General features: G+C 38.2%; 1 protein-coding gene across 1 annotated transcript in view; it reads left to right on the top strand.

The window, feature by feature from the left end:
- Positions 1 to 3268: 3268 nt before the first annotated feature.
- The window catches only part of PRR7 (proline rich 7, synaptic), a 371510-nt gene continuing 366588 nt past the window's right edge, over positions 3269 to 8190 (top strand). The window contains exon 1 of the mRNA XM_044069322.1: positions 3269 to 4326. The gene's annotated coding sequence lies outside the window, so the exon portion shown is untranslated. The remainder of the gene's footprint in view (positions 4327 to 8190) is intronic.

The raw sequence follows: 8190 nt of genomic DNA, 5'->3' as shown, positions 1-8190 counted from the left end.
TTGCCCCCACCACAAATACATATTTAAATGAACTGGTTTTGCCCCAGCTAGAAACCCCAACTAACTCAAGTGTTGACTGAAAGCATAAAGCTGAGGGACGCAACAATCCACTTAGGAGGCACTCCTCTAAGCCTTGTGACCATGTTAAACAACCTGTCTGCCACCTAACCAAACCAAATACAATGATATGACTAGGAGGCCCAATGATTCAACCCAGTGGAACTTGTAAAACCAAAAAGAGGGTAATATTGTTTTTTTGTCTTGGTTTTCTGGAGATTCTGCCTTAGATGTAGCTCTTGATCAACTGCCAGTAAACCATGAAGACTGATCTCTTCTAGAAGCCTTGAATATAAGTAAAAAAAATCAAACACCTTCACAAAGTAAATGAAACTCACCTAGTCAAATCCCATATGCTGATGAATATTATTTGTAAGAGAGAAGAAAGAGAAGGACAGTGGCTAGAGAGGTGCATATCCAAAATGCACATTACTGAAGGGGAGGAATATCAGCCTGACTTTCTGTGAATTTTGAATATCTTTTAACCACTGTTAACTTCAGACATTCTAAAAGAATGAAAGCAAAAGGCAGCGGCGTAGCCAGGATTTTTTTTTTTAGTTTTACACCAACATCGAGACTGTAGCTTACCACCATCAAGGGTCACCCCTCAGCCAACCCAGAGAGTGCACTTTGCATTTTCTGGTCAACATACCCCTTTAAAAAAAGAAAAAAAAAATAAAGAATAATGTGGCAGACTTTTGCCAAAAATGTTTACCAGAAAGTATATAATTTAAAAAAAAATAAAGCCAATGTAAATGGGGCATTTATTTTTATTTTAAATTCTAGCATATCTCATTGCACAAAAAACAAATTATTTTTAAAAATTGTACATCACGGCTACACTGTATCCGCGGTGGTGCAGCGGTAGTATTGTTGCCTCACAGCAAGAGGTTCTCCTGTTCGAATCTTAGCTGGAGTGCGGGGAGTGCCTTCTGTGTGGAGTCTGCATGTCCTCCCCATGGTTGGGTGGGCATTCGAAAGACATGCGTAAATGGGCATGCCTTCGTTGAAGGTTGGACGTCAAGCTGGCACCTCAGCATTCGTGAAAATCTACTGCCAATCATTAGTGGACCGGACTTCTGCTGTGGCGACCCCTAACCAGGAAAAGCCGAAAGACAAACAACAACAACGTACATCACAGCTACACTACTGGGAGAAATGTAGTCTGACTTCACCAGGGCTGCCCTTTGGTCAACTGGCACCCTAGGCAAAAGGTCTCCACAGCGCTCCTCCAACACCACTTGGTGCTTCCCATCCTGGCCTACCTACACCATACAGATTACTGGAAAAGCTCCCTTGTTAGATTGGCTCCCTAGGCGGCTGCCTAGTTGGCCTATGCCTAAGGCCTGCTATGGATTTCACTAAACTGATAAGGAAAGTTAAGAAATTAATATGGAAGTGAGAAGTTGTAATTATTATTAAGTTTCAAGAAAAAAAGCTGCCAAACAATCTAAGCTGCATTTTCAGGTGAAGTCACTAGCTGTCAGTTAAGCATGAGTGCAGATTTCATTCTCCCAGTAAAAGGATTGCTCTTACTTCAGAAATATTTTCAATTTCATCATAAAGTAGAATCATTTTTATTAAAAATACTGTTGCACTACCTTAAATTGTTTAGTTTGTGCAGTAAATCTTGCGGACATGCTTGTCTGGCTAAACAGAACTCATCACTGTAGCTTTCTAGGCGTCTAAGGCCCTTCATTTCTTTGAAGACGAACTTTAGTTTTGTCATTCATCAGGGTAATTGTTACTTTTTGCCATTTTGATTACTATTGGACATACTTTTAAGCTAAGAAAATAGTCACAATAGCTACTTGCAGGGGGTGGATTTTGTATTAGTTAGCTTGTTTAGCTGCGGAAATTCTCTGACAGACATAAAAAAGGTAAATCAATACATTTGACCTAGGCAGTTTATCTTTTTTTTGTTCAGAATGCTCCTTTTATAAAACAGTGGTCACTAAATATTTGTTTGTGAATTATGACACTTATAAACTTTTGTGGAGTATTTGCTAAGACCCCAGTCCAGCAGTATATGTTTTTCTTTGTGTAACTGGGTTGGTCAATTATTTGTTAAAGAATTAATTACGGAAGGGAGCAACAATTGCATTATTAAGATAAATAAGTATCAAAGACTACAAGAAGATAACATTTGTTAATCAGCTAAGCCCACTGGACATATAATCCCTTTGCAGGGACAACCAGTGAACAATATTTGGTTAAGTGACTAGCTCAGAGTTATACAGAAGGCAAATGAAGGTTATGAGAATCATATTCAGGGCTGTTACATGGTCTACATATAGCAGAATACAATCTTTTAACCTCTATACCAAACTGCCAGATCCCACCCCCCACCCCCCCACCTCCACACACGCACACACACACACACACACACACACACACAAACATCTCTGTCAACTGTCCAGATTTTTGCCTTATATTTTTGTTCTAGTCCTCATAAAATTTGCAGATTTCTGGCAAATCATTGAGGGTTTCATTTACTAAATAATGGCAGACATTTGAGTTTCAGACTGTATCCTTCAGAAAATACACAGCAACACAATTTTTATTTAGACAACTTTCTAAGTTTATAGCAATATTTAAAACTGACCCCTATTTTTTGACCCTTGTACTCCCATTATTTTTGACTTTGTCCAGATTTCTTATGCTAAGAGGTTGAAATGTACACACACACACACACACACACACACACACACACACACACATACATATATATGCACACACAGAATTATATTACAATTGCATTATAACACACCAGTCACCATGTCTTCAGAAAGAGAACACTGCAGAGAAATGAATGATGCATGTATGTATTATATAATATATAATTCATACTCTATACAGCAATCTTCAAAGAGCCGAAAATGTAAGAGTGTATCCTGGTTTCTGATAAAGATGGGAATTTCCTGCTATAGTCAGTCCAGTACATCTTCTGCATTTGTAAAACACAACCCGCTGTTTCCTTTCTTTCCCTTCTTCTGTCAGTGAACACAATTTTTTTTTCTATAATGCTGTGAAAAGCACAAAGAATATCAAAAGGTAAGTAACAGCTGTCTTGGGAACCCTGAACTGAAGAGCCAGTCATGAATGACTTCCAACATGTGCCGCTGCATGTTTCTAAGCCTTTATTAGGTAACCTCTGAAGAGAAACCCTTCAGTAAGAAGAATGCAGGGGAAGTAAGCGAGGGAGTGGCTTGAATTTTGCAGACACACAAAAAGGGGTGGATTAGAGCAAGGAGATTCTCTATTTTCAGCAAAGCTGGGAAAGAGAAATGGCTGGAAGACAAAGAAGTCATGTGCTTAATTTAAAAACAAAAGATCGTTGCAAAAAAGAACGAGGTTAGTAAGAAAATCAGATTAGGAGCCAATTAAAAGTCAGTTAAAGAGTTAACTCAGACAAGAATGAATAGAAAGCAGCTGTTCTGCTAATATGAAATAATGTTGCTAGCCGTGTTGCTAATACACAGTAACTGCAATGAGAAACGAGAAAGCAGGGAATTCAAATCCACAGAGAGCAAGGACCCTGATGACCCTTAAGTATGATCCAAAATCCTATAAACTTAAAGCATTTGGGAGAGAGAACTCAGCATTGTTACCTTTCCTGCACTTACAGCAAGGTATTATCATGAATCTCTTGAACAAAACAGAAAGATGAAAAGCAACAAAGAATTTCCTGGGATGGAACTTCTGAAGTAACCTGTTAACCATGTATATATCTGGGTTGGCCAAAAGCAGTGACAAATAAAGGTTGGTTCTGGGTTCTGGGAAAGTGAAGGCGAGACAGAGAAAAAAAAAACGGGGGGGAGGTGGGAGTGAGAAGAACAGGCTGACAGTCAGAATCCAGCTCAGAGTTGGAAAGTCAGTCCTTAATGTACAGAGACCACTGCCCTTTCCATGATACTTGGAAGGTTTACTAATCAAAATCATTGTTTTTCTCCTGCCTTATAACCCTCGCCACTGGAGTCAGTCCTGTAGTCATGGGTGGACTCCAGCCGAAGACTCAAAAAGAAAGAGCAAGACACTGTGAATGAGTCGATTAATGCCTGACCTGCAGACAGTGGAAACCTGCCAAGGAGTCGATATGGCTTTTTAATTCAACAATAAAGAGATCAAAGGCAAAGGGAAAGAATAGCTGTCCTTCACAGAAGGTTTCTGCCACAGACCACCTGCAGCTACTGGGAATTTCAGCTTCATGGACACATGGAATTGTGGAGCACATAACATATAATGTTTTCTGCCTGTTCTCAGTTAAAGGTAAAATTACTGTTGTGTTTTTGCTGTAGAGTAATACTTTCCTCCTGCTCTGTATAAGTAAACATGACATTTACCAATTGCATTTTAAGTTGTAGTAATGACATTCGTGTGTTTCTGTGTGTACAAAATGTTGTATGTACTTACCTGAGTGTGTATTGCTATAGTGTTGTGTTTGTTGCTGCATTAATATGTGTATACACAACAAACAGGGTGTTTAGACACAGCACGATGGTACAGATGAGCTGTGACAGGCTTATTCCTTCCTCTACAAGGCAACAGCATGTTCTAACTGCCAAGCATTCAAGCACAGTTATGCATACAAAAATGATATTTTAATGGGGGTACCAATGTACTTCAGCATTGGCAGTTGTCATTGCTCTGTGTCTTGCTCTGACAGGTAGCCCCATTTTATCCCCACTAATCCTTTCAAAATTCTCAGTCCCAGTATTGCCTTAGTAACTTCCTCATCCTGTGAAATGTCCGCTCATGTTGTACACCCTCCGTTTTACTCTCCCTTAGGGATATGTATAGTTATGTGTTAGCTTTCTTTTGCTGTGTAACATTTAGTGATGTTACCCTTGGTACTGTGTTAGTGTCACCCCAGGTCATGTTGAGCAACCCATAGTGCTAGTCTCTTACCTGTTTTTTCCCCCAAGTAAGGTGTGAAATAGCTTGGTGTCATTTTCTGTAAGGAGATCTTATAAACCTCAGTTACCCTGCTCTTAGTGAATGACAGGAAATGCCGAACACAGTTTTCCTTTAAGATCCTTTTTGTGTTTCTGTTATGAAGTAGTTTGTAAGATCTGCTTTGATGCCTTGTGCTACTCAATGTCTTTTCCCCCCTCTACTGCTCCTCTATTTTTCTCGTTTTATAACCTTAAAAGACACGACTTTTTGTGCTTTATCTTAAGCTCCTCAGCTTGCATAACCTCAGGTGTCACTCTCCTTATGAATTTATCTACTCTTTTACCCAGGTTCATGTCTTTTAACCCTTAATGTTACAAGACAATATCTAAACTGTGTTAATACAGATATGCTGTGTTACTCTAATACTATCTTCCATCGAGACTTTTTGACATCATATAAATTCTCTGTATCAGTTCCTTTCATCTTTTCCAAATGTGAATGAGGTGTTTATATTGCATATACAGCACTTACTGCTCAATTTCTCCAGAAGAATTGGTAAAATTTCCATCACTATGAATATAACATATGCGTGTATGTATCTAAACTCATATTGTAAAACCATTGAGATTCTTCTTGCTCAGATATCTGCATAATTTAAAGCCTTACCCATTGTCAGTATTACATATCCATAAACACTTAATTGCATGCAACTAGCTTTCTGTTAACCCCACCTTCATTTAGGATGTGGCAAGAAGTACCTTTATTGCAAACAAATGTTTTGCTTCTTATGTTACTTGCTTTTCAAAAAATAACTTTTAATGTCACGTTTTCTAAGAAATTTGGCTAATTATGTGGTTCCCTGAGCAATGTAACTGAGAGTGTTCCTTTCCAGCACAGGGTAACCACTACATACTTGCACATTAACATGCTTTGCTTATTAACCTTTCAGTGTACATGCCTCCATACTTTCTAATATAAAATCTAACTGCCTGTAAAACACATTGGTTGCAGTGCATATGAAGATGTGTATAAACATGGATTATGCTCCTTGCTTTCTAAAAGTGTTGCAGTTTTATATGCTGCTTTTTACCGTTGGACCCCATAAGTAGAAACATGACATATGTAATTTGTAGGACAAATAATGATCACTCTTTGATGTGGATAATTTTGCATAGATAGATATCTGATGATGTTGATGACTGCAGTAACTATTCCACTTCTGCTGCATGTAGGTATGCCTTTTTACTGTATACATTAGTGTCATGATGACATCAGGCCTTTTGTAAAACCTTGTCCCACTGCTGAAGATATCACAAAATAAAATTAAATGTTAATGACTTACCTAGAATGGAAAAACTCTGATACTATGGCAAAAAAAGAATGTTGGCTTCTAGTGGTCACTGTGCAGCTACACATGTGATTTTTATCTATGAGTGATCATGGATCACATACTGGCACAAAGAAGTATCATTTTGGAAGAAAATCACTCCATGTGGCAGAATTCTAAGTTATCAATTAACAGCATTATTTTATAAAAAATATTAGGTGATGAGAGGCATTCGTTCTGTGCTTCATGTACACCTGTCCACAGTGTGATATTATTTGCATAGGATAGTGCATTATCCCAGTGATTTCTCAGATATTGCACACAAGCTTCTGCTTTAACTGCCATATATTTATTCTGCTTCCTGTGTTTGTAACAGATTAACTGGATATTTAAAGCTTGACATGATGAGCTCCTATAAATTGTACACCATTATTTTTCTTTCTTCCTGGGATCAGGCTATGTCATTTGTCTTAAACCTTACCTATGCCTCAGTTGAGTACATCAGACATATTTGTGGCACCTGATGTTCAGGACATGAACCTGATAACTTTTATGAGCCTTTAGAAAACTCCTCTACAATTTATCTCACATTAGAATGCACTAATACAGGCAAATTTGCAACAAGTAACTTATACTGTCATCCAGTACCAGTCTATAACTGGAAAATGACTCGTGTACCATGTGACCAGTGTGCCTGTGTGCCAGGCCATGTGCCTGCTCAGGATTTGGAAAAATCCATTTCAGTCCATTTCAATTTTACTTATACTTCCGTCACAAGTATTCATGCATATTGTGCCCTGTCATTTCTTTCCAGATATGAAAAACCACTCAGACTCCTACCTGTCAACCTCTTGGTGCAAGAAATCTGGACAAAGCCTGATAAAATGCCGGGACAAAGGTCCAAAAATAATGATGGATTTTAAATACTGCTCTTACAAACTTAAAACGTTGCTAGTAACAGGATTTGTGTTAACATACATTTTCTGAAGGATTTGGATTCTGAAACTGAAATGTATGTCATTATTTAGTGACTTCAGTCCTCAGACCATCCCAGTGATTTGCCAGAAAACCACACATTTTATAAGGAATAGACCAGACATAGGATGCAAACATCTGTGCAGTTCGGAGGGATGCACTCAGTGTTCTCTGTCTTTTCTTTATCTTGCATTTCCATTTTTAGCTGATGTACTATGCGGTCATCTGCTTGGCCATTAGCCTTATCTATTTTTTTCTTACCTGCTGAGGACAAGACTGATGTTTCTTCCTGTCGTACTGTCACAGTGGGAGATTACATTCCCCGCAACATTTCATGACTGATACAATCACCCACCCCCAAGTCACGACAGCTCTGTACTTTGATTATTTCATTGCTGATTCACAATGTCCCCTGTCCTCATTCAAGCTTAACGGTGTGCACATTTGTACTTTGCATGTATGTCTTTTCTGAATAATAAAAGCTAAAAATAATACAGCATGATATTGCAAAAGCACACGTAGTTCTAAACATTTCCAGGCTAACACAAGTAGGGTTTTCTGGCATGTAGAAGGGACTTCCCCATCTTGTCTTTACATCAACAACCGTGATGCCCTCTGAGTTTCTGCTGCAAAACCTCCATAAATGAAAGGGAATTAAACAGATAGACATACAGATAGTTATAAACACACAGGTGGATAGTAATCTTTACAGACAAACAAGCAGATAGAAATAGCTAGAAAAATAAATAGACAGAGAAAAGCAGAATAATATATATTTTTATAGTGCTTATAGCTAGACAGAGGAAACACATAGAAATGTAAATATTTTCCTTTTATAGTGCTTACATGTAGAAGTTCTTATTTGCAAATGCACATTACAAGTTAGTTTAAGGGAAAATATAATACAATGAAATCACCATATCACAGCAGCAGGC

Source organism: Protopterus annectens, chromosome 4.part0, assembly GCF_019279795.1.
Source record: "Protopterus annectens isolate FY-2018-M chromosome 4.part0, PAN1.0, whole genome shotgun sequence".
In the NCBI taxonomy this organism is placed as follows: domain Eukaryota; kingdom Metazoa; phylum Chordata; order Ceratodontiformes; family Protopteridae; genus Protopterus; species Protopterus annectens.
Note: the sequence above shows the minus strand (reverse complement) of the source record. Positions and strands in the feature narration are given on the sequence as shown.